Raw genomic sequence first — 27,881 nt, 5'->3', positions numbered from 1 at the left:
CACTGTTTCAGATGGTTGCCAGATTGGCCATCTGCTGTTTCCCACTAGTCATCGATTTTTCATCAGGTACATAACCAAAGCATTTCTTCTTTTCAGTCCTTTTGGGGAGTTGCACATCAGTCCACTGTATAGAAGCTGATAGAATATTTTGGTGGTGGCATTCTCAGCATACATTTCCGAACTGGCAGACATTTCTTACCAGGATCTCATTTTTGATGTACTGCCTAGCTTCCTAATGCTGCAAGATTAATCTTCTTGAGTAATTTAAATTCAAAATGTATTTTTTAAATATCTTCTATAAGCAAGGCTACAGGCTGAATACTTTTAGAGATTTAAAAAAATTAATTAAAAATTTTCTACCTTCCAAATGCATATCGTTCTTGGGGAGATAGTGTGTGTGTAAATATGCCCAAACCATATAATTAGAATTACAAAGAGACAAGGAAAGGTAAAATGCTGTATAAGAATTCAGGAATTCTAGATAAGATTGTGATGTGATTGTGCATATCTCGCATTCTGTCTTCCTCTTTGTCCACTAAAATCCAGGTAGAGTCAGTAAACAAAATCTAAGTAGATGCTTTCTAAAAGAAAATCATCTAAAACAAAGTGATACAGAAGGATTAAAAGTTTTTTTTAAAAAATCCATGAATGCTTAAAAAAGATTGTGCAATTTCAAAAGAAACCAAGAATTGTAATAATATAAGATGCAGCAGAATTCAAGGCAGAAAACATTAAACAGAAAGGATCATTTTTAATAGATCATAGTGGGAGATTTTAACCATTGTCTCTGAGAGTAAAGTATTCGGAGAATAAGCAAGACCATAGGAAATACTAAGAGATCTAGATAAACTTGCCAGGAACTTCCAGTTTCATTGCTTGACCCAATACTTCTGTGAATTACCCACTTTATTTCTTTATTGTTAACCCTCTCTCTCAACTACTGGGTACCTTCTCAATTTGGTTAATGAGTCACTTGGTATATAGTTCTTGGGTTCTTTGACATTTTCTGGTAGAAAGGGAATCGTAAGTATTTTGTGAAATAAATTTCAAGGTTCTTGTAGAGTCATAAAGAGGCAAATGAATCAAGTGAATTAGGCACATTTCTTTTGAGTCCAAGATCTAATTCTTTTCACACACACCCACCTTTGCCTATCAAGCCTAACCATGAAGAAAATGATACGTAAACTTCTAAGTGATGTGGTACAGATTTCTGCTTCCAAAATGGGGTAGATATAATTTTCCAAACTTTTCCCTATTATTGCTAAGTAGAGCTAAAATCCTGGGTATTACATTTAAAAACAAACATAAGAAAACAGAAAAGTGGAGAGAACTGGGTGGATCCGCTCAGGACCCAGATAATATCACAGTAAAAGTCCTAAGTTTTCTTATTACCTTATGTATTTCAGAATGGGTGCAGAAAAGCTGGCAATCCAGAAATGTTGGGCACAGACAAAAGCCCCAGGAAAAGAATGATCCTCTTTAGCTAGGGACCAGGAAAAGGGTAGCCTAGCAAGACAGAAAATAACCACTCCAGCCAAAGGACATAGAAGAGTCACCCTGATTAGCAAAGACCAAGTGAGGATGTAGACTTTCACAGTGTTTAGGCTGTAATAAGACAACTCCTCACTCCATAGTGGCAGCGGAGGCAATATGGGAAGCAGTAACCATAGGCGGGGAGCCTGAACTCCCACGTATGCTTAATATGAGTCCCTTCTTCCCTTTGCCCCCAAGTTCTTTGGTATACAAAAGCCTGGTGAGGAACCTGCACCTCCACCCCCCACTAGGCAGTTTTTCCACCAGAGCAATGTCAAAGGAAGCTTACTATAATGGAATATTAAAATTAGATACAGTCACCTAATGTAGTAACCCAAATATCCAGGTTTCAGTGAAAAAAATCTCTCATACCAAGAACCAGAAAAGTGTCAGCTTAAATTCGAAAAGACAGTTAATACATGCTGACACTGAAATAACACAGATACTAGAATTATTTGACAAGAATTTTTTTATTGTACTTTTAAGTTTTGGGATACATGTGCAGAATGTGCAGGTTTGTTACGTAGGTATACACGTGGCATGGTGGTTTGCTGCACCCATCATCCTGTCATCTGCATTAGGTATTTCTCCTAATGCTACCTCTCCCCTAGCTCCCCACCCGCCAACAGGCCTCGGTGTGTGACGTTCCTCTCCCTGTGTCCATGTGTTCTCATTGTTCAACTCCCACAAATGAGTGAGAACATGTGGTGTTTGGTTTTCTAGTTCTGTGTTAGTTTGCTGAGAATGGTAGTTTCCAGACTCATCCATGTCTCTGCAAAGGACATGAACTCATTCTTTTTGATGGCTGTATAGTATTCTATTGTATATATGTGCCACTTTTTATTTATCCAGTCTATCATTGATGGGCATTTGGGTTGGTTCCCAGTCTGTGCTATTGTGAACAGTGCTGCAGTAAACATACACGTGCATGTGTCTTTATAGTAGAATGATTTATAATCCTTTGGGTATATACCCAGTAATGGGATTGCTGGGTCAAATGGTATTTCTGGTTCTAGATCCTTGAGGAATCGCCAACTGTCTTCTACAATAGTTGAACTAATTTACACTCCCACTAACAGTGTAAAAGCGTTCCTGTTTCTCCACATCCTCTCCAGCATCTGTTGTTTCCTGACTTTTTAATGTTCACCATTCTAACTGGTGTGAGATGGTATCTTGTGGTTTGGTTTGCATTTCTCTAATGACCAGTGATGATGAGCTTTTCTTCATATGTTTGTTGGCTGCATAAGTGTCTTCTTTTGAGAAGTGTCTGTTCATATGGTTCACCCACTTTTTGATGGGGTTGTTTTTTCTTGTAAATTTAAGTTCTTTGTAGATTCTGGATATTAGCCCTTTGTCAGATGGATAGATTGCAAAAATTTTCTCCCATTCTGTAGGTTGTCTATTCACTCTGATGATAGTTTATTTTGCTGTGCAGAAGCTCTTTAGTTTAGTTAGATCCCATTTGTCAATTTTGGTTTTTGTCGCCATTGCTTTTGGTGTTTTAGTCATGAAATCTTTGCCCATGCCTATGTCCTCAATGGTATTGCCTAGGTTTTCTTCTAGGGTTTTTATGTGTTATGTCTTACATTTAAGTCTTTAATCCATCCTGAGTTAATTTTTGTATAAGGAAGGGGTCCAGTTTCAGTTTTCTGCATATGGCTAGCCAGTTTTCCCAACATCATTTATTAAGTAGGGAATCCTTTCCCCATTGCTTGCTTTTGTCAGGTTTGTCAAAGATCAGATGGTTGTAGATGTGTGGTGTTATTTCTGAGGCCTCTGTTCTGTTCCATTGGTCTATATATCAGTTTTGGTACCAGTACCATGCTGTTTTGGTTACTGTAGCTTTGTAGTATAGTTTGAAGTCAGGTAGTGTGATGCCTCGAGCTTTGTTCTTTCTGCTTAGGATTGTCTTGGCTATACGAGCTCTTTTTTGGGCATGTGCAAAGACACGCACAGGCTCAAAATAAAGGGATGGAGGAATATTTACCAAGCAAATGGAAAGCAAAAAAAAAAAGCAGGGGTTGCGATTCTAGTCTCTGATAAAACAGACTTTAAACCAACAAAGATAAAAAAAAAGACAAAGACAAAGAAGGGCATTATATAATGGTAAAGGGGTCAATGCTACAAGAAGAGCTAACTCTCCTAAATATATATGCACCCAATACAGAAGCATCCAGATTCATAAAGCAAGTTCTTAGAGATCTACAAAGAGACTTAGACTCCCATACCATAATAGTGGGCGACTTAATACCCAACTGTCAATATTAGACAGATCGAGACAGAAAATTAACAAGGATATCCAGGAGTTGAACTCAGCTCTGGACCAAGTGGACCTAATAGACATCGATGGAACTCTCCACCCCAAATCAACAGAATATACACTCTTCTCAGCACCACATCACACTTATTCTAAAATTGACCACATAATTGGAAGTAAAACACTCCTCAGCAAATGCAAAAGAGCAGAAATCGTAACAGTCTCTCAGACCACAGTGCAATCAAATTAGAACTCAGGATTAAGAAACTCACTCAAAACCACACAACTACATGGAAACTGAACAACTTGCCCCTGAATGACCACTGGGTAAATAATGAAATTAAGGCAGAAGTAAATAAGTTCTTTGAAACCAATGAGAACAAAGACACAATGTACCAGAATCTCTGGGACACAGCTAAAGCAGTGTTTAGAAGGAAATTTATAGCACTAAATGCCAACAGGAGAAAGCAGGAAAGATCTAAAATCCACGCCCTAACATCACAATTAAAAGAACTAGAGAAGCAAGATGAAACAAGTTCAAAAGCTAGCAGAAGACAAGAAATAACTAAGATCATAGCAGAACTGAAGGAGATATAGACACAGAAAACCCCTCAAAAAATCAGTGAATCCAGGAGCTGGTTTTTTGAAAAGATTAACAAAATAGACTGCTAGCCAGACTAATAAAGAAGAAAAGAGAAAGGAATCAAATAGACACAATAAAAAATGATAAAGGTGATATCACCACTGATCCCACAGAAATACAAACTACCATCAGAGAATACTATAAACACCTCTATGCAAATAAACTAGAAAATCTAGAAGAAATGGGGAAATTCCTGGACACATATAGCCTCCCAGGACTAAACCAGGAAAAAGTTGAATCCCTGAATAGACCAATAACAAATTCTGAAATTGAGGCAGTAATTAATAGCCTGCTAACCAAAAAAAAGCCCAGGACCAGATGGATTCACAGCTGAATTCTACCAGAGGTACAAAGAGGAGCTGGTACCATTCCTTCTGAAACTACTCCAAACAATAGAAAAAGAGAGACTTCTCCGTAACTCATTTTATGAGGCCAGCATTATCCTGATACCAAAACCTGGCAGAGAGACAACAAAAAAAGAAAATTTCAGGCCAATATCCCTGATGAACATTGATGCGAAAATCCTCAGTAAAATACTGGCAAACCAAATCCAGCAGCACATGAAAAAGCTTATCCACCACGATCAAGTTTGCTTCATCCCTGGGATGCAAGGCTGGTTCAACGTATGCAAATCAATAAACATAATCCATCACATAAACAGAACCAATGATAAAAACCACATGATTATCTCAACAGAGGCAGGAAAGGTCTTTGACAAAATTCAACAGCCCCTCATGCTAAAAACTCAACAAACTAAATATTGATGGAACATATCTCAAAATAGTAAAAGCTGTTTTTGACAAACCCACAGCCAATATCATACTGAATGGGCAAAAGCTAGAAGCATTCCCTTTGAAAACCAGCACAAGGCAAGGATGCCCTCTCTCACTACTCCTATTCAATATAGTATTGGAAGTTCTGGCCAGGGCAATCAGGCAAGAGAAATAAATAAAGGTTATTCAGATAGGAAGATAGGAAGTTAAATTGTCTCTGTTTGCAGATGACATGGTTGTATATTTAGAAAACCCCATCGTCTCAGCCCAAAATCTCCTTAAGCTGATAAGCAACATCAGCAAAGTCTTAGCATACAAAATCAATGTGCAAAAATCACAAGCATTCCTATACACCAGTAATAGACAAACAGAGAGCCAAATCATGAGTGAACTCCCATTCACAATTGGTACAAAGAGAATAAAATACCTAGGAATACATCTTGCAAGGGATGTGAAGGACCTCTTCAAGGAGAACTGCCAGCCACTGCTCAAGGAAATAAGAGGGGACACAGACAAATGGAAAAACATTCCGTGCTCATAGATAGAAGAATCAATATCATGAAAATGGCCATACTGCCCTAAGTAATTTATAGATTCAATGCTATCCCCATCAAGCCACCATTGACTTTCTTCACAGAATTAGAAAAAACAACTTTGAATTTTTTTTTTTTTTTGAGACAGAGTCTCACTCTGTCACCCAGGCTGGAGTACAGTGGCATGATCATAGCTCACAGCAATCTCAAACTCCTGGGCTTGAATGATTGTCTCGCCTCAGCCTCCTGAGGTCTCGCTATGGTGCCCAGGCTGGTCTCAAAACTCCTGGGCTAAGCCTCCCAAACTCAAAACTCCTGCCTTAGGCCCCCAAAGTGTTGGGATTGTACCCATGAGTCATGGCACCTCGCCCTGACACGAGTTTTGAAGGAGTCATCAAGACAGTGCTTCAACAAGCAGTTATGAACATGCTTGAAATAAATGAAAAAAAAAAAAAAAAAAAAAGGAAATTTTCAACATAGAGTCTCAGCAAATAAATATGTAAAGAAAAACCAGTTGGAAACTTTATAACTGAAAAATACAGTAACCAAAATCTTAATGGGTAAAACTGTAGCAAAACTGACACAAAAAAAGACACAAATCATCAGGAGTAAAATAAGAGATACAGGTTGAGTATCCCTCATCTGAAATGCTTGGCTCCAGAAATGTTTCGGATTTCAGATTTTTTCAGATTTTGGAATATTTTCATTGGTTGAGCATCCCAAATTCAAAAATCCAAAATCTAAAAATGCTCCAATGAGCATTTGCTTTGAGTGTCTTGTCAGTACTCTTAAAGTTTCAGATTTTGGAGCATTTCAGATTTCAGATTATCAGATTTTGGATGCTCCACCACTCTGGAGCCTGTGGACATGAAAAGGATACTATTTTTAAAAATCTACACAAATAAATTTGACAACTTTGATGAAATTAAGTTTTCAGAAAGTACAACATACTGCAAGTCACTCAGTATGGCATAGATAATTTGAATAGTGCTATAACTTAATAGAACTTTATAATTTTAAAATGAAAATAGGCCTGAATGATTTCATTGGAGAATTCTAACAAAGGCTTAAAGAAGAATTTACACTATTTCTGTGTAGTCTCTGCCAGAAAATAAGGGAATACTTCCTAATTCGTTTATGAAATCAGTATTATTTTGCTACCAAAAGCAAAGACAATACCAAAAAAAAAAACCTACCAATAAAGACCAACTCCTTTGTAAGTATAGATGTAGATAATCCTTAACAAATTGTTAATTAGTATAATCCAATGGTATATAAATAGAATTAAACACCGTGGCCAAGTGGACTTTATTTCGGGAATGCAAGATTGATTCAACATTTGAAAATATGTCGGTGTAATCTATCAATGTAACCATATTAACAGGATCATGAAGAAAATATCATATCAAATGCTATAGAAGCATTTGACAAAATTCAATACCATTTGTGATTAAAACTGTTAGAAAACTAGGAACAGAAGGAAACCCTCAACTGGATAAAGAATATTTATAGAAAGTAAACAGCATCATACCTGATGAAAGACTGAATGCTTTCCCCCTTATGACTGGAAACAAGGTGACAAGGATGCACACTCTCAAAACTCTCATTCAACAAAATATTGGGAGTTCCAGCCAAACAAGTGGGGGGAAAGGCCTGACAATTGGAAAAGGAGAAATGAAACACCTTCCTTTTTGCCTGTGACGTGATGATCTGTTTAGAAAATCCTAAGTAATCTACAAAAAATCTGTGGAACTAATAATGTAGCAGGATCACAAGATACATTTAAAAAACAATTGAATTTCTCTACGCTACCAATGAACGTGTGAAAACCATAATTAAAAATGAAATACTATTTGGAATTGCTAAAAAAAAAAAAAGCGAAATACCTAGATATCAATCTAACAAGACATGCATAGGACTTGTTGGATCAAAACTATTAAATGTTGATGAAAGAAATCAAAGACCCAAATGAATGGAAAGACATACTGTGCTCATACTTTGGAAGACTCAGCATGTTATAAATGCCTATTTTCCTAAAATAGATGTAATACAAGTTTAACAAAATTTCAGCAGGTTCTTTTTGTAGATACAGACAAAATTATCCTAAGATTTATATGAAAAGACACAAGAACTAGAGTAGGTAGTTTTTCATACAATTTTGAAAAAAGATAAGATGGGAGGAAACACTCTATACTCAATTTCAAGACTTATAAAGATAGCATAATTAAGACAGTGTAGTATTGGCAGACAGATAGACACATAGGTCAGTGGAACAGACTAGAAACCCAGAAATAGCTCCACACAAGTAAAGCCAATTGATTTTGACAGAGGTACAAAAGAGACTCAGTGGAGGAAAGTGGCCTATCCAAATGGTACTGGCACAGTTGGATAGCCATAGGCAACAAAATAAACCTTGACCTAAACCTTGTGCAAAAATGAACCCCAAGTGGATCATAGATTCTAAATGTAAACCCTACAACCATAAAACTTAAAACATGGAAAAAAAATCTCTCGGACATTTGTGATTCATTTGTATCATGGAATCCTACTCAGCAATAAGAAGGGAATGTGATGTATATGCAACTAATCGGAGAATTCTTGAAGACATTTGCTGAATGAAGAAAAGTCAGCTCGAAAAGTCACATATGTATGACTGCATTTATAGAACATTCTTGAAATGACAGAATTATAGACATGGAGAACAGATAACAGATTAGTTTTTGCCAGGGATTAGGGATGGGGTTATGGGAACAGAGAGGGAAGTGACTGTGACTGTAAAGCAGGTAGTCTTTGTGATGATGGAACAGTTTTGTATCTTGATAGTGGTTGGCGGTATTGACACAAATCTGCACCTGTGGTAAAGCAATACATAGCTATACACACACACTATACTAATGTCAGTTTCCTAGTTTTGATTTTATACTATAGTAAGTTGTAACCATGGGAGAAACTGGGTGCAGGGTACAGGGGACCTCTTTTGCTGTCTTTGGAACTTCCTTTGAATCTAAAATTATTTCAAAATTAAAAAATTTTTTTTTAAATTATCCTAGCTAAAGCATCAAGGGAAAGTTCTTAAGAGAAAAAAAACAAGGGAAGGGACAGTACAGGATGTCTGGGAAATTGTGACATTTAAACTGGTTTTTATCCAGAGGGCATTTGCCAAATCTGGTTTCCTTTCCTCAGCATCAGAGAGCATTGAGGAACCTGAGGAAATAATAAGGTCTTTCTTTCTGAGGTGATAAATCTGATACGTTCTTCCTCTTCGCGTTAAAGCTGAGACTTAGCTAAACTGGAAACCACCACCAATCCCACCATCCTTCAAGATTGCAGGGAAAATTGATTTTCTGCATGCTTCTTAGTTTTTAATGTGCATCAGAATCACGTGGAGGACTTGTTAAAACAAAGATTGCTGGGCAACATCCCCAGAGTGTAAGATTCAGTAGGTCTGGGGTGAGACTTTTAAAATTTGTACCTCTACCAAGTTTCCAGATGATGGTGATTTTGCTGGTTGGGAACCACACTGCAAAAATTATTTGTATAGCCAAAACCTTGTTGGAGTGAATATGGGGGCAAGATCACTGCTGAGAATTTTAAGTGACCAGCTGACCCTTGTATAATTTGCAGTGCGAATTTAACACCGTGTAGGTGATCTAAAAAAAAAAAAAAGAATTCCCTAAGATAATTTATCCCCATAATGGCAGTATTCATAGACTGGCAGTGAGTATCCCCAGACTCTTGTAGAAGCTGATACAAATTCTCTTTGGAGAAACTCATCTCCATCCCAGGGTTGAAAGTTTTCCTAGAAATAAAATTCTAAGTAAGTAGAACAACTGTGATAGTCAAAAATAAAAACATAAAGAAACTAAGCACTGTGAGCAGGAGTCAACAGCAGACCTGCTAGAAAATAGGAATAAGCAGATACAGAATATGAAATAAGTGTTTCATATGTTTCAACAAAAGACAAGTTGAAAATATGTTCCAAGATTCAGAAACTATGAAGACTATTCAAAGAGATTTTTTAAAAATAGCTAGAATTTATACAGTTGAAAATTACAGTAGTTGAAACTTTATTAAAAAATCCTCAATAGGGCCAGGCGTGGTGGCTCACGCCTGTAATCCCAGCACTTTGGGAGGCCGAGGCAGGCAGATCACGAGGTCAGGAGATCAAGACCATCCTGGCTAACACGGTGAAACCCCATCTCTACTAAAAATACAAAAAATTAGCCGGGCGTAGTGGCGGGCGCCTGTAGTCCCAGCAGCTCGGGAGGCTGAGGCAGGAGAATGGCATGAATCTGGGAGGCGGAGCTTGCAGTGAGCCGAGATTGCGCCACTGCACTCCAGCCTGGGTGACAGAGCCAGACTCTGTCTCAAAAAAAATCCTCAGTAGATGAATTTAACTGCAGATTATATAAACTCAAAAAAGGAAATAATGAACTGAATAATTACTCAACAAGCATTCAAGAGAAACAGTTGAAACGTATGAAAGAGAAGTTATACATATTTAAAAATAAATATTTGTCTGAATGGTCTTCCGTAAGAGAGAATGGTAGACAACAGTTAAAAGAATAATGGCTAAGAATTTTCTACAACTTGTGAACAACATTAACCTATACATTGAAGAAGCACAGGAAGCTAAGGCGGTTAAATAAATAAATCCTCACTTAGCCTTGTTACAATAAAACAGCAGAACACCAAAGACAAAGAAAAGATCTTTGACATATCTGGGGAGGAAGACAGATTTACCATTAATAAGGTCACACCCAGAAGACAGGGGAACATTTTCTTAAATTAAAATAAAAATATAGAGTTTTATACTAAGAGAATAAATCCAGGGAAATTCATATGTTTCTTGCAGACAAAAACTGAGCATTTGCCATTAGGAAGTCTTCACTTGAAATTTAGAAGTGTGTACTCTAGGCAGGAAGAAAGTGACTCTCAGATGGGAGGCCAGAGATACAAGAAAGATCAAAAAGCATAAGAGTAGTAAATATCTTAGTAAATCTAAACAAGCATTTTTATAAAACAGTAATCATTTTCATAGGCTTTAAAACATTAATATATATGCCAATGATAGCATATAAGTCAGAAGGATGAATGGAGTTTCTGTAAGGTACTTGTGAGGACAGTAAAGATACGTAACTTTTCAGAGTCTAAAGTTAATCAGCATGTGTGTCATAATAAAGAAGAGCAGATAGAAGAAATAGAGGTAATAACTTGTGAAATAACATAGAGGATGAAATAAGGGAAAATATGAAATCCTGAAGGAGAAAAACCCAGAAACACATAGTTCACAGATTAAGTAGAAAACAAAGTGATGGATATAAATCCAAATATATCATTAACTACATTAAATGGAAAATGAATTAAGCCCCAATTAGTTTGAGTGGCCTACCGAATTTTTAAAATCCAACTATGTGGCCTGGCATGGTGGCTCACACCTATAGTCCCAGAACTTCAGGAGGCCTAGGCGGGTGGATCACCAGCCTGGCCAACATGGTGAAACCTCGTCTTCACTAAAAATACAAAAATTAGCTGGTTCTGATGGCATGTGCCTGTAATCCCAGCTGCTTGGGAAGCTGAGGCAGGAGAATAGTTTCAACCTGGGAGGTGGAGGTTGCAGTGAGCTGAATTCGCACCACTGCACTCCAGCCTGGGTGACAGAGTGAGACTCCATCTCAAAAAAAAAAAAAACAAAAACGTTTAAAATGGTTGAAAGTAAAAGGATGGAAAAAAGATATATCGTGCAAACACTAATATGGATTTTAAAGGCAAAAATTGGATTTTTTTTTGCACTGATAAAAGGTAACACTTCAGTAGGAAAATACGATTGTAAATTCCACATATTTAATGCTATGACTACAAAGTATATAATGCAAACAAAATACCAGGAGGAAAAAGACATTCATAATCACAATTGGAGTGTTTTTAGGCTTGTCTCATTAACTAATAGAACAAGCAGAGAATACACTGACATAAACCTTGTTTTACAAGTATTCTTTAATCTGTTTCACATCTGTAACATCTGTAGTCACATCCTATTTTTCACCACTCATAATTGGTTTTCTGTGCCTTCTTTCTTTTTGTTTAGTCTTGCAAACACCAAATAGTAAATGCTGCTATCTTTATTGTTTGCTAAGAATAATCAGTGATAAGTGAACATACCAGAGAGTTCATCATTTTTGTTTGTTTTTTGAGACAGGGTCTCGCTCTTTTACCTATGCTGGAGTGCAGTGGCATGATCAAGGCTCATGCAGCCTTGACCTCTCGGGCTCAGGTGATCCTCACACCTCAGCCTCCAAAGTGGGAGCTGGGACTATAGATACATGCCACCACACCTGGCTTAATTTTGTATTTTTTAATAGAGATGGGGTTTCACCATGTTGCCCAGGCTGGTCTCGAACCCCTGGGCTCAAGCAATGCATCCACCTCGGCCTTCCAGAGTGGTGGAGTTATAGGTTACACTGTACCTGGCCATCAATCTTATTTTTTAAAATCTTTTAATTGTAAAATACACATAACATAAATTTATTACTTGTTTAGTACATTTAGAATGTTGTGCATCCATCACCACTGTATAGTTCCAGGACATTTTCATCACCCCAAGCGGAAACCCTGTATCCGTTACGTAGTCACCCTCATTCCCCTGTCCATTCCCTTCCTGGTAACCACTAATCTGCTTTTTGTCTCTATGGGTTTGTCTTTTTTGGATATCTCATGTTAATGGAATCATAGAATATGTACCTGGTTTACTTCACTTAGCATAATGTCCTCAAGGTTCATCCATATTGTAGCAGGTATCAGTACTTTGTTTCTATCTACCACATTTTGTTTATCCAGTCATTAGTTGATGAACCTTTGGACATTGCTACCTTTGGCTATTGTGAATAGTGCTGCTATGAACATGTGTATCCACATTTTTGTTTGAGTATCTGTTTTCAGTTCTTTTGGATATATACCCCTGACTGGAATTGCTGGGTCATATGGTAATTCTATGTTTTACTTTTTGAGGTACCCAGCAAACTGTTTTTCATAGCAGTTGTACCATTTTATATTTCTACCCATGTGATATACAAGGATTCTAATTATCCACATCCTGGTCAGAGCTTGTTACTTTCTTTTTGATTATATTAGTAGTCATCATAGTGGATATGAAGTGGTGCCTTATGGTTTTGATTTGTATTTGCCTCATGGGTAATGATGTTGAACATCTTGTAACATACTTATTGGCTGTTTTGGGTTTGTCTTTTTTGTTGTTGAATTGTAAGAGTTCTTTCCTGTTTTGGATACAAGACCTTTGTCAGATACATGAGTTGCAAATATTTTCTCCTCTTCTATGGGTTGTCTTTCCACTTTCTTAATAATGTCCTCTGATGTACAAAAGTTTTTAATATTGGCAAAGTCTAATTCATCTGGTTTTCTTTTGTTGCTTGTGCCTTTGATGTCACATCTACAAAACCATTGCCAAATCCAGGGTCTAAAAGATTTACCCTCCTATCTTTTCTTCTAAGTGTTTTATAGTTTTAGCTTTTATGTTAGGTCTTTGATCCATTTTGAGTTAATTTTTGAACATGGTATAGGTAACAGGCTAATACATTCTTTGTACATGTTGGCTATCTAGTTGTCTGGCACCATTTGTTGAAGATACTGTTCTTTCCCTATTGTCTTGACACCCTTGTCAAAAATCTGTTGACCATTGATATATGGGTTTACTTTGGGACTTTCTGTTCTATTCCATTGATCTACATGTCTGTTCTTATGCCAGTACCATACTGCTTTTATTACTGTTACTGTGTAGTACGTTTTGAAGTCAGAAGGTATGAGTCCTCTGGCTTTATCTTATAAAAAACCCGACTTTTGGTTTTGCTGATTCTTCTACTGTTTCGCTTCATTAATTTGTGCTCTCATCTCATCTTTATTATTTTCTTCCTTTTACTGTATTCTTTGGGTTGATATTACTGCTCTTTTCCTAATTCAAATTATTATTTATTAGCTTATTAACTTATATCTTTTTAAAAAACACGCATTTTAAGTGTGTACATTTTCTTCAGTATACTGCACCAGCGGATCCACAGGTTTTCATTTTTTAAATTAATTTATTTCAGTTTTCATTTTTAGTAGTTTTCTGTTTATAATTTGCTGTTGTAATTCAGATACATTTAGTTTTGCTATTTTTTAAAAGCTTATTACACATAGTTTTGTAAGCTGTGATCATTTTAGTGTTTAAGTTCTTTGCAGGTCTTTTTCTCTTGTCTCTGTCAAGAGTTTCTTGACAAAGTTTGTGGGGGCTAGCCCTATCAGATATCAAGATATATTATAAAATGAAAATAATTAAACATTGTGATATTGGTACAAAGGTAGAAAATAGCCGGGCGCGGTGGCTCACGCTTGTAATCCCAGCACTTTGGGAGGCCGAGGCGGGTGGATCACGAGGTCAGGAGATCGAGACCACAGTGAAACCCCGTCTCTACTAAAAATACAAAAAAAATTAGCCGGGCGTGGTGGTGGGCGCCTGTAGTCCCAGCTACTCGGAGAGGCTGAGGCAGGAGAATGGCGTGAACCCGGGAGGCGGAGCTTGCAGTGAGCCGAGATCGGGCCACTGCACTCCAGCCTGGGTGATAGAGCAAGACTCCGTCTCAGAAAAAAAAAAAAAAAAAAAAAAAAAAAAAAAACACAAAGGTAGAAAATAGACAATGGAAAGAATAGAGTACCCAGAACCACCCATTCCCTGCCTATTTGAATACTTTCTATATGACAGAACACCATTGCAGATCACTAAGGAAAGGGCTTCAATGACTTGTGCTAGGATTATCGGATAGACACATGAAAAAAATAAATTGGATACCTTCCTCACATCGTATAAAAATCAGTTCCAGGTTGAATAAATACCTCCATGTAAAAGCCAACAACTTTATAAAGCTTTTAATAACATAAAGAGCATATTATCCATGATTTTGAGGCTGGAAAGATTCTTAAGACAAAGAAAGCATGAAAATGATTGATCAGTTCAGCTACATTGTTTTGGAACTTGTCCTTGCCAGAAATCTTTATAAGGGAGTGAGACAACAACCCTCCAACTAGAGAAGATATTTGCAACACATAATCGAGAAAGGACTGTTATAAATTAACCAGGTTTGGCAGCATGCACCTGTAATCCCACTTTCTTGGGAGGCTGAGGCACCAGAATCACTTGAACCTGGGAGATGTAGGTTGCAGTGAGCCGAGATCGTGCCACTGCACTCCAGCCTGGGCTACAAAGTGAGACTCTGTCTAAAAGAAAAAAAAGAAGAAGGTGTAAAGAACTCGAATAGTTGAACTAGAAAGAGATTTCAAAAAGAGGAAAACTGAAAGGAAAGTATACAGGAAAGATGCCCAGTCTCCTTAGTATTTAAGAGAAGTGCAGACTAAAACTAAGTGAGATATTAGTTACATTTAAAAGTCTGTCAATTCGATGATGGTGTTGCCCCTGTGGAAAATAGGTTTTTTTATCACCTAAAATAGTTGAACAGGTGCTTATCCTATGGCCCAGCAGATTAACTCGTAGATACCCTAGAAATTAGGGTAAATAACCCTAGAAAAGCATAAGCAAATGTGTGGGGGAGGCATCTACAATAATGTTCATAGCAACATTTTTTATCATAGCTTAAAATTGGAAACAACCTAAATATCCCTCAGTATTAGATTAGATAAACTGTGGTATATTCATGTAGTGGAATATCATTCCATAGGCCCAATTTGTGAACTACAGCCACACACACTCTCGCACGCATGTATCACAGTTATAAAATCAAGCGAAAGAAGCAAACGCGAAAGGATATGTATGCCATGATTTCTTTTATATGAAGTTTGATAAGAGCCCAAACCGAAAAATATGACTATGATAAATACTTAGATTGTGAAGTTATAAAGAAAAGCAGGGCAATGATTTCCACAAACTTTAGGATAAATGGTACCTCTTGGGTATGAGAGGAGGAGATGATTATGGGGGGAATTTTAAGGGATTGGTAATGGGTGATGGTTACACTGGTGTTCATTCTTTAAGTGTACGTATATACAGAATACACTTTGTTATGTAATAGTTTTCATAAGATGCATTTTTTGTACATTTCTATGCCAGTTATCTGTAATCATGATGAAGTGGTTGATTTTTTTAAAGGAAAATATAAATAACCAAAATCAATAAAAAGGAAAAGACCTGAATTGATTAATATTGTGGAAACAGCATCAGACCAGCTACTTTTATACATGAATTCTATCGAGGAACGTGACCCACTTTTTAGAGTTCCACTTTTGTATTTCCGTAACTCTGTTGCATATTACCCCCGATCACATTAATAGGGTCTCCAAATTAACATGTCTAAAATCAATGTTTTTATCTTTTTGCTTTTCCAGTGTGTCACATGATAGTCTGTCTGTTCTTGGTTGACTTCCTTTAGTTGACTTATGACTGCCTCTGTAATTATCTTATAATGATTTCATTTTCCTTATGTTCTCAGCTGTTTTCCACTTCCTCCTCCCCGAATCTCTTATTGCTCCACAGGACCTCATGTCCTTTTCTAGGGTGAAAACAGCCACTGAACATGAATTATTTCAGTTTACCTTTCCTAGGCTTGAATGCTTCCCTCTTGCTTTCAGAATAATATACTTTTAAAAAAGGAAATGTATTATAGCTGTCATCATTTTCACACTTTAAAGCAAATAAAGTTTTACCACTCCATACTACTAACATTGCTGTCTCTCGTACTATTATACTTCTCTAAGTTTTCCTTCCTACCCTGATGGTTGTTGTTATGCATTTCTTCTTCCATCCTTGCCTTTCTTCTTTCCCCTGGTGGGTGGGGGGGAGCTTACATATAGGTCTTCCCTAAGGTGCTGTCCTTAGTCTGCATCTTTCTTCTTACTAATTTGTATGTAAAATGAGAATTTATATGACACAGTAAGTATGTTTTCTACTTGGGTTAATAATATCAGTACCCTTCCTGGCAGGCAGACTGAAATTTCTTGAGTTCTAGCTTCTTCCTCATTGCCTCTATAGCCAGTTGACTAGCAAATTTCATTGATTCTTTCCAAAACTTCAGAAAATTTTCCTCGTTTTCATTGACATGACCAGCTTTATTTGCCTTGCTTAATGTCCTCAGATGTGGTTTGTCAGTGGTCTGTGATGCAAAAGTAAATTCATCATACCTTTTTCTAGCTTTATTTCCTGCAGTGCATCCTTTATGAAACCTGTATGCCCAGCAAAATGGACTATTTTTCTTTGACAGTTGCTGGTTTTGCCTCTGTTCTTTCCTCTCACTATTCAGTCCCTTCACCACATCCCCCATCCCTTCTACCTCTTTTCTCATTATACAGTGAGTCTTAGAAAGATACGGAAGTGAAAATTACCTTTTTTCAGGCCAAATTCTTAGCCTCAAAGGTATCTGTAGCATTTCATTTGTATCTTTTCTGACCCTTGTTTCTGCCTTGCTTTAAAATGAACTTTGAGTGTTTTATTTCTACTAACTAGTTTCTCTATTTCTTGGGATCGGGGAGTCATCTTTGTGTTCCAGACTCAGAAGAGGAAATCATATACTGTTCATGTGAATTAATGGGAAAAAAATACAAACCGAAAAACCACATTTTCTTTTTATTAGCCTCTATTTTGGGGGTGGCGGGTAGGAAGTGGGCAGGGGTTTCTAAAATCATTAAATTTTAGTTAAGAGCAATCTTACTACTAATTTATTCCAAGACCATAGTTTTATGAACGAGAAAAATGTGCCTCCAAAATTTAAGTGGATTCCACAGTATCACACTGCTCACGTAATTTGTGATTTCCAAAATTTTATTAGCTTTTTTTTTTTTGAGATGGAGTTTCACTCTTGTTGCCCAGGCTGGAGTGCAATGGGGTGTGATCTTGGCTCACTGCAACCTCCACCTCCTGGGTTCAAACAATTCTCCTGCCTCAGCCTCCTGAGTAGCTGGGATTACAGGCACCTGCCACCACGCCCAGCTGATTTTTGTATTTTTAGTATGGACGGGGTTTCACCATGTTGGCCAGGCTGGTCTCAAACTCCTGACTTCATGATCCGCCCACTTCGGCCTCCCAAAGTGCTGGGATTACAGGCGTGAGCCACCACACCCAGTGTGATATTTATTTTTTAGAAATGGGGCCTCGCTGTGTTGCCCAGACTGGAGTGCAGTGGCCATTCACTGGCCTGAACATAATGCACTGCAGCCTTGAACTCTTGGCGTCTAGCCATCCTCACGCCTCAGCCTCCTGAGTACTGAAAATTTTAAGGTCATTTTGCCTTCAGTCCCACATGGGAGCAGGAGTCCTAGGTGAGCTGGGGTTGCCATAACCATAACTGAATGTGAGTCCCCCGGCAGAAAGGTAACCTCCTTTTCTTTATATGAGCTTGTAGAAATTCATTTATCTATTCCTATTTCCCTTTTCTCCCCACCTTTGGCTTTGGTAGCTGGAGCTGAAGAAATCTTTCTTATTTTGTGTAATGTGTTTTATAAATTACGTGTGGTCTAATGATTATATGGTTTTAAGAAAAATACCATGAAGGCTCTCTGTTTGTCTGTTATTGGTGTACAGGAATGCTTGTGATTTTTGTACATTGATTTTGTATCCTGAGACTTTGCTGAAGTTGCTAATCAGCTTAAGGAGATTTTGGGCTGAGACGATGGGGTTTTCTAGATATACAATCATGTCATCTGCAAACAGGGACAATTTGACTTCCTCTTTTCCTAATTGAATACCCTTTATTTCCTTCTCCTGCCTGATTGCTCTGGCCAGAACTTCCAGCACTATGTTGAATAGGAGCGGTGAGAGAGCGCATCCCTGTCTTGTGCCAGTTTTCAGAAGGAATGCTTCCAGTTTTTGCCCATTCAGTATGATATTGGCTGTGGGTTTGTCGCAGATAGCTCTTATTATTTTGAGATACGTCCCATCAATACCTAATTTATTGAGAGTTTTTAGCATGAAGGGTTGTTGAATTTTGTCAAAGGCCTTTTCTGTATCTATTGAGATAATCATGTGGTTTTTGTCTTTGGTTCTGTTTATATGCTGGATTACATTTATTGATTTGTGTATGTTGAACCAGCCTTGCATCCCAGGGATGAAGCCCACTTGATTATGGTGGATAAGCTTTTTGATGTGCTGCTGGATTCGGTTTGTCAGTATTTTATTGAGGATTTTTGCATCAGTGTTCAAATCATGAGTGAACTCCCATTCGCAATTGCTTTAAAGAGAATAAAATACCTAGGAATCCAACTTACAAGGGACGTAAAGGACCTCTTCAAGGAGAACTACAAACCACTGCTCAATGAAATAAAAGAGGATACAAACAAATGGAAGAACATTCCATGCTCATGGGTAGGAGGAATCAATATCATGAAAATGGCCATACTGCCCAAGGTAATTTATAGATTCAATGCCATCCCCATCAAGCTACCAATGACTTTCTTCACAGAATTGGAAAAAACTACTTTAAAGTTCATATGGAACCAAAAAAAGCCCGCATCGCCAAGTCAGTCCTAAGCCAAAAGAACAAAGCTGGAGGCATCACGCTACCTGACTTCAAACTATACTACAAGGCTACAGTAACCAAAACAGCATGGTACTGGTACAACAACAGAGACATAGATCAATGGAACAGAACAGAGCGCTCAGAAATGATGCCACGTATCTACAACTATCTGATCTTTGACAAACCTGACAAAAGCAAGAAATGGGGAAAGGATTCCCTATTTAATAAATGGTGCTGGGAAAACTGGCTAGCCATATGTAGAAAGCTGAAACTGGATCCCTTCCTTACACCTTATACAAAAATTAATTCAAGATGGATTAAAGACTTAAATGTTAGACCTAAAACCATTAAAATCCTACAAGAAAACCTAAGCAATACCATTCAGGACATAGGCGTGGGCAAGGACTTCATGTCTAAAACACCAAAAGCAATGGCAACAAAAGCCAAAATTGACAAATGGGATCTAATTCAACTAAAGAGCTTCTGCACAGCAAAAGAAACTATCATCAGAGTGAACAGGCAACCTACAGAATGGGAGAAAATTTTTGCAACCTACTCATCTGACAAAGGGCTAATATCCAGAATCTACAATGAACTCAAACATATTTACAAGAAAAAAACAAACAACCCCATCAAAAAGTGGGCAAAGGACATGAACAGACACTTCTCAGAAGAAGACATTTATGCAGCCAAAAAACACATGAAGAAATGCTCCTCATCACTGGCCATCAGAGAAATGCAAATCAAAACCACAGTGAGATACCATCTCACACCAGTTAGAATGGCCATCATTAAAAAATCAGGAAACAACAGGTGCTGGAGAGGATGTGGAGAAATAGGAACACTTTTACACTGTCGGTGGGACTGTAAACTAGTTCAACCATTGTGGAAGTCAGTGTGGCGATTCCTCAGGAATCTAGAACTAGAAATACCATTTGACCCAGCCATCCCATTACTGGGTATATACCCAAAGGACTATAAATCATGCTGCTATAAAGACACATGCACACGTATGTTTATTGCGGCACTATTCACAATAGCAAAGAGTTGGAACCAACCCAAATGTCCAACAACGATAGACTGGATTAAGAAAATGTGGCACATATCCACCATGGAATACTATGCAGCCATAAAAAAATGATGAGTTCATGTCCTTTGTAGGGACATGGATGAAACTGGAAAACATCATTCTCAGTAAACTATCGCAAGGACAAAAAACCAAACACCGCATGTTCTCACTCATAGGTGGGAATTGAACAGTGAGAACTCATGGACATAGGAAGGGGAACATCACACTCCGGGGACTGTTGTGGGGTTGGGGGAGAGGGGAGGGACAGCATTCGGAGGTATACCTAATGCTAAGTGACGAGTTAATGGGTGCAGGAAATCAACATGGCACATGGATACATATGTAACAAACCTGCACATTGTGCACATGTACCCTAAAACCTAAAGTATAATAAAAAAAAAAAAAGAAAAATACCATAAAGGAAGAGTGTTTGTCCTTAGTTTTCATCTTTAGTTATCCGTAAAATCTGAACTCTACCCTGAAAAATTTGTCGTCATTGTATTTTTCATCTTTCCTCGATATCTACTTGTTAGTTCAATACTATCTTTTGTCAATTTTAATGTACTGTTCCAAAGAACATATTTGTTACTGTTTTCATAGAGAATTGAGCAGTAGGACGTTTTTCTTACAGAATTAAACTTAGGTTTTTCTCCATCCACTAGATGGCTCAAGTGCACCACTTTGGCAGCTCAGATTGATCCTTGCTTGCTTTGCTTGTGGTTTCTACTTTGAGTACTGTTTGCTTTTTAAAAACTGGATGAGCCCTTACCTGAACCTAGCTTTACATATATGTGATGGCAGATTTCCTCACATTTTCTGATTGTTTACAGACTTCTGAAAAGCTGGTGAAGTGTTCTTCATATCAATAGTAAAAAGTGCATTACAGTGCTTAGATTTTGTTTTTTGCTTTCAAGTTATTTTGGACTTTAATTCAATTGCCAATAATCTATTTAGATTTCCTCAGACTAGGCATGCAGTTAATAATTCATCCATTTCTTCCTGATTCATAGTCATTTGGAGTCATTTTCTAGCACATGGTGGTACCTGAGTAGTTTTTGAGGCACACAGGGCTATTTGCTTCAGTTCTGTAGTAATATTTATTTAGTGCTTTTGTGCTTGGCATTGTATGGGCCAGTGGAGGGAAATACCAGGATGACTAAAGAGGATATTTTCATCAGCAAGGAGCCCACTGCGTTAATTCGTTTCCTTAAGTTTCTTTTTTTATTATTTTTTATTTTTATTTTTCCTGAAAGCACATTGGTATCTTGAGTTTTTGAAGCCAAATAATGAGTATAATGAAGGCTGATTAGAGCTTATGTTTGTAACCAACTCTGAGGAGAATTTTGTTTTTGACATTGTCCCTGTTGGTATTGCCTGAAAAAAACTTAAAAAAAAAAAAAAAACTGAATTCTTTAGAAATATGCTTGTGGCTTTCTGTTTTGAGTTGTTAAGTAAAAAGGAAAAAGAATTAAGATTAGTTGAATGCTTATGTGCCAGTTTCTTACTTAATTTGATGCTCTCAATAATTTGGAAGACAAGTACAAATATCTCTATTTACAGATGAAGAAACTAAGGAATCAGAAGTTGCCCGGGATCAAAGAAATGGTAAGAGAGGCAAACTCTTTGTGATATCAAGGGTTGTTTTTTTTTTTGCCCAAGAGAAAATAATTATTTTCTGAAATGGCAGAAACATTTGTAATATCAACTAGTTGGATACTTTCATATCCTAAAGACAGAAAACTCCAAACAAAGGATTGATTGCCTCTCACAGTTGATCTTTGAGATTATAAACAAATATTCTTGCCAAACTAGAGCAATCAGTCATACTGGTATCTCTTTTACAGATACCTTTAGAATGATAGCAAACACTGTAAAATTGATTTTTCCAGAGAAAGTGTTTGCACCTAATAATCTTGTTTTTCAAGAATAATAACTGAATTATTTCATCAGTTTGAAAATATAGTGTATGATTTAAAGGAGAATGGCAAGTTATTGATGTAGGTACACGTTATTTACAATATTATAACTAGATTACATTACAAATATTGTAACAACAATTTGTCTTTATAAAATCCCCTTGATTTCTCTTTATTGTTTAAGGGTCCTTGTAGCTAAGCTGTGTAAAACAGGAAATATGGCTGTTTGCCAGTGTTCTTAAGGAAACAGGAGTGAAGTAAAGCAAACAATACAAAAGGGGTTTGTTTAAAGGATGTACTTAATTTCTCTGTGGCTGTGGTATCATTTTTCTGGCTCTGTTGTCTTTGTCCTTTTTCACTGCATCAGAAAACAGCCATTAGGTACATATCCTTCAAAGTTTTAAAAGTTGAAATTGTACTTTCACAACTATTAAAACAAAAATAACCAGTAATGCGAACTGAACCCAAAGATATTTAAGATAAATATCCTCCCATAACTGTAAATTTGTATCCTCCATATCACCTTAGAAATTTTCGTATGCATTGACTAGATTTATTGACATTTTTGTTCCCTTTTATGTATTATCAGATATTGCCATCAGTACTATTACCGTATTTATGCAATGTTGCCTTGTGTGGAAATTCTAAACCTTTGCTAACTCTTGGTAACCAAGATAACGATAAACTAAGGAGATTATTATCCCATCTTTTGAGAGAAATGTAAAATTATTCATTTGTCTATAAAGAATCTTTGACAAAGGTATTTTTTAAAGAGTATGGAATCCTAGCCATTTTATTATTATTAGCTATGTACCTAAATGATATTTTACATATGAGTATAAGGAAGACAGACTTTAGGTTGTCAAAGAATGAGCATGTCTCATGCGTTACAGTCATGGCATGACAGTTGGATTACAATTATCTCTTGATGAATCAACTTCATCTAAACCTTAATTGCATATTAAATTATTTAGTCATTTCCTGATTCAGTAATGAGAAATCAGAATATATAGTAATTTACTGGGTAGCATGTTACATGCCATAGCTTGCAGAATGTACTTGTCAGTAAAGTCCACAATAAATCAAAGACAAATGAGAAAATTCTTTTAGAATTCAACTTCAGTGTTTTTTTTTTTTTTCCTTAATTTGAAGTGACTTTAAATGCTGTCATGTAATGAGAAAAGAACCCTAGGTATAAATATTTAACCTGCTATAACTTTTTGTTGGAAAGGAGGTAGATTTTTTTTAATTAGTATTTTTTTCCCGTGGGAAAAAATAATTTTGGTGATGCAGTATGCCTTTATCTGTGTATTGTTAAAAACTAAACTAAACAAAAAACCCCCACTAAGAATCTTTAAATTTAACAAAGTTTATTTGAGCAGGAAAAAGTTTCTAGAAGCAGACAGCACTCTAAGATGGTTCAGAATACTACCACTTAACAACTGGTGAGCTGTTTTAATAACAGGGAAAAATAAGAAATGTCATACAGAAATTACCTGATTGGTGCAGCTTGGTGTTTGCCTTATTTGGGCATAATCTAGCAGCTTTTAACCTGGGATTGGCTGAGACTCAGATGTGTGGTTATAAGGATATACTCCTAAGTTAGGTTATAACTTGTTTACACATCAAGCTAGAGTACAGTTAACAGTGTATGGAGGCAGCTTTGGGCCAAATCTAATTGAACAGTATAAAAATAAGTTTTGCAAATATTTATCCTTACAACATGAGTTACATCCTAATATTCTTTATTCTCTTCTATTTCACTAAAATTCAAATCCACCAAATTGATTTCATGACCCATCAGTGTGTTGGAGCTCATTAGTTTGGAAAACACTGCCATATAGGGTTGAAAAGTTTTTTTTCTTTTTTTACCCTATTAACAACTGACTAGTCTGAAGGAGCTCAAATATTTGGAAAGCTTTATTAGTGCAGTTTAGTAGTAGCTGGATTTTTTTAAAAAATTGCTTTCTAGAGTCCTCCCTGCTACATAATCACCAAATGTTATTTCAATATTGTTTTCCTAACTTGAAATTTAACTGAATGACTAGAAGGCATTGGACCAAGAAATATCTGAAGTACCAAGCCCACAAAGGAAAATTTAATATTTATTGAGGTATCATGGTTATCTGTGCACCCTTAAAATTAAGCCCATTTTAGTTAGTAGAATATAAGTTTCAGCTGGGTGTAGTAGCTCAGCACTTTGGGAGGCCAAGGCAGGAGGATCACTTGAGGCCAGGAGTTTGAGACCAGCCTGGGCAACAGAATGAGACCGCATCTATACAATTTTAAAATTAAGCAAGCTTGGTGGTACATGCCTGTAGTCCTAGCTATTCAGGAGGCTGAGATGGAAGGATTGCTTAAGCCCAGGAGTTTGGGGCTGCAAGTGAGCCATGCTTGTGCTGTTGCATTCCAGCGTGGGTGGCAGAGTGAGATCTTGTTTAAAAATTAAAAAATAAATAAATAAATAAATACATATATATGTTTATATAGATATATAAATTTCAATTTAGTTGTTTAAAGGATGTCATTAACCAGAACCAAGCATCAGTCTTTGGTAATGAAAGCATTCTAAAAGTCTTTCTTTTAGACAGATTGAAAAGTCTATCTTGCAGACAAAGATAATTTTATTAATCATAAGTAACATTATGAAAAGTATTTGCGAATATTAATAACTCAGTTTCTTCACTTACGTTGAGTTGCTTTACATGTTTTATCTTTGCATAATCTATAAACTTGATGTTTCTTAGTTGACAAAATAAGTTTACAGTTAGATATATAGGTAACTTTTAGTTCAATATTTTAAAAATTGTGTCATGAGAAGTATAAATAAAATTCAATGAAAGATACCATTTCTTGGCCTTATATAATGGCGTATATTTGAACACTTGGAGATAGTGGAAAAGGGCATTTCACATAAGGGGAACAGAGGCATCAAGGCAGAAAAGCTTAATATGGTCCAGGAATAAAACATTCGACTGGATGGGCTTTGTTCTAAAGGCAGTTTTTGAGAGAAGAGAGAATTAAATTAACTTACGTTACAATACCTACTTGCTACAGGAGATAATGGGTGAATTTGAAGGGAGTGAAATTAGGCAGAGAGAGCAGTTAAGAAATCACTGAAATATTTTAGAGAAGAAATGAGATTGAAGTAGGACAGTGTCTATGGAAATAAGTAATTTATCAAGACAGTAAAATCAACACAACTTGGCAGCTGATTAGATTAATTCAAAAATATTTGAGTGTGTGCTATGCAATTCTGGGAATCCAACTGTGAACAAAATGCATGCTCTTTACCCTTACATGTGTTCTAGTCCAATGGGAAGCACAGACATTTCAATTCAGGGTAATACATGTGCTGCCATGGAGAAAGACCCAATGTGTCTTGGAAGTGAGTATACTGACTGAACTTGAAGCCTCAGGGATGAGTAGGTCTTGACCAGGTAAAGTTGGGGTTAGAGTGTGTTACAGATTCCTCCCTGTCCCCTCCCCGCATGTTGGCTTAGAGGTGAAAAGATTGTGGTACTTTTAAAGCAGTTCATTGTGGCTGGATCCTGGGATTGGAGAGGGAGGAGGATCTGGTAAGAGAGGGCCAGGGCCAAGTCATCCAGAGTCCTGAAGTTCCTGGAATCCCCTAGTTCTTGGTCCACAGCCCTAACGAAGCCTTGGGTTTTATCTTAGGAACAGAAAGTAACTGTGGTATGATTTTAAGCAAAGGAGATTCAGGGTCAAAATTGCATGTAGAAGAAGTATTTTAGCTAAGAATGTCTTAGTTATAAGTCAGAAACTTAAGCAAAAGACAAAGAAAGTGACCCAGAGGATTCAGCATATGCAGAGGTAGGAAGTGCAGCTGGACTTCACAAAGATTTGGAACCAGACATGGTTCAGTATCAGATGCTTCCTCTTGTATCTCATAGTGTCTTGTCTCTCATGTCTGCTTCATTGCTCTATGTATACTGTCTTCTCTTAACTATACAGCTCTAACTTAACAGCCTCTGAATTTCTCTCCCACTTCCAAGTCCTCTGGAGGGAGTCTGACTGGTTCCTTGTCAGTTGTCTACCCTTGGTTTAATCAGCTGTGCTAAGAGGGCAGGGTCATGTAGCATAAACATAGTGCTTCAAAGCCAACCCCTCTCACAGTTAAAGGGTATGGTGAGTTGTGGGCTAGGCAGAATTCTTAGAAAGAACCAACTTCAGAAGATCATTTTGGCTGCAGAATGAAGAATTCAGGGGAAGGGAACTAAAGGAAGGGGACCTCTTTAAGAGAATACAGTAATCCAGACAGTAGGTAATATTGGCCTGAATCGGGGTAAGTAAGAAGAGCACTGATTTGTGGTAGATTAAAGGTTGAATCTCCAGAAGTGTATGTAGATTGGATATTGGAGTATGAAGAGTCAAGGATAGTGTTTGTGTTTCTGGCTTGAATACCTGAGTGGATGATGATAGCAATCCCTGAGCAGAAGTAGCATAGCAGCAAATTTAGTGGGAATTGAAGACAAAGAATTTATTTTTGTGCACATGTAGAGTTTGAGATAGCTTCGAGACATCTAAGTGGTAATGATTCGTAGACCCTTGAATATATGCATCTATAGCAGAGGGAAAAGCTCAATAGTAGATACATATTTGAAATTCTTTAGTGTTAAGTGGTAACTAGAGCCATGAGGGTGGATGAAATTGCCGTGGGAGAGTGTAACAAGACAAGAGGGCCAAGACAGCCATGAAGAGAATCTGAGGGCTAGCAGAGGGGGGAAAATGAGCCTACAGGGCAGACTGGGAAGGAACAGAAAGGTGTGAGAAAAATCCAGAGTATGCAGTGTTTTTAGAAACCCAAGAAGAGTGCTTCAGGCAGGAGAATGTGGTGAAAGTGTCAGGTGCTGATGAGCAGCATAGGAAAGAGTCAAGTTCTGTTTAGGAGCAAGAAGTTTGTTGATGACCTTGGTGAATGAGCTTAATGGGATTGGTGAATATGGAAAACAGGATTGAGGACTCTGGCAAGTGAAGAAATGAAAATAACAAATATAAACAGTGCTTGAGCTATAAGGAGAAAGAGTGGGTAGAGATGATTATGACAGTGAAGTAAGGTTTTTATGTATTTTTAAAAATATCAGGGTCTTGATCGTATTTCAGTGCTAGGAGAAAGAATGATAATCAGTTGAGCAAGATCAGGAGATTCTTCAGAGCACTATTACATTGTAATGGTGAAGAGTGAAGCAAAAGTATGTGGAAACTAGTTTAGTGAATAGAAGTAGAGGTATTTCTTGACTTTCATTTTCTCTAGGAAGAGGTTGGGATTATTTACAAATAAGGTAAAGTCGAAGACTTAGGGAACAAGAGGACTGTTTGTAATAGTGTAGAAATTAGACTAGTGCAACTTGGGATTTTTTTTTCACTAGCTTAGATTAGAGGTCTTAAATTGAAAGCAGCACCAGTATACATCATTGCATTTGTTTTGTTCAGCAGTCTGATTATATGCTTATGTTGTGCTACTTCAGGTTGGTACATTGAGAGTAAGATATTGACATGATGGTGGTCTGACTAATGGAACATGGAATATAAGCGGTGGAAGGAAAGAAGTAAAAGTGAGGACTAATAGAAAAGTGAGTTGTTAAAGGCCTAGAGGTCTTATGTGCAAAGAATAAGTGAGAGTAA

At 37.1% G+C, this 27,881-nt stretch overlaps 1 protein-coding gene across 21 annotated transcripts in view; it reads left to right on the top strand.

The window, feature by feature from the left end:
* Positions 1 to 27,881, top strand: part of MAPK8 (mitogen-activated protein kinase 8) — a 135,587-nt gene that overhangs the window by 38,038 nt on the left and 69,668 nt on the right. For 9 of the 21 annotated variants that reach the window (XM_063638082.1, XM_055275397.2, XM_063638081.1 and 6 more), the window contains one exon: positions 21,880 to 21,924. The exons of the other annotated variants lie outside the window; for them this stretch is intronic. The gene's annotated coding sequence lies outside the window, so the exon portion shown is untranslated. The remainder of the gene's footprint in view (positions 1 to 21,879; positions 21,925 to 27,881) is intronic. 21 annotated transcript variants of the gene reach the window in all.

Source organism: Symphalangus syndactylus, chromosome 4 (genome assembly GCF_028878055.3).
Source record: "Symphalangus syndactylus isolate Jambi chromosome 4, NHGRI_mSymSyn1-v2.1_pri, whole genome shotgun sequence".
NCBI classification, from domain to species: domain Eukaryota; kingdom Metazoa; phylum Chordata; class Mammalia; order Primates; family Hylobatidae; genus Symphalangus; species Symphalangus syndactylus.
The sequence above is the reverse complement of the archived record's forward strand: the minus strand, read 5'-3'. Positions and strand labels throughout refer to the sequence as shown.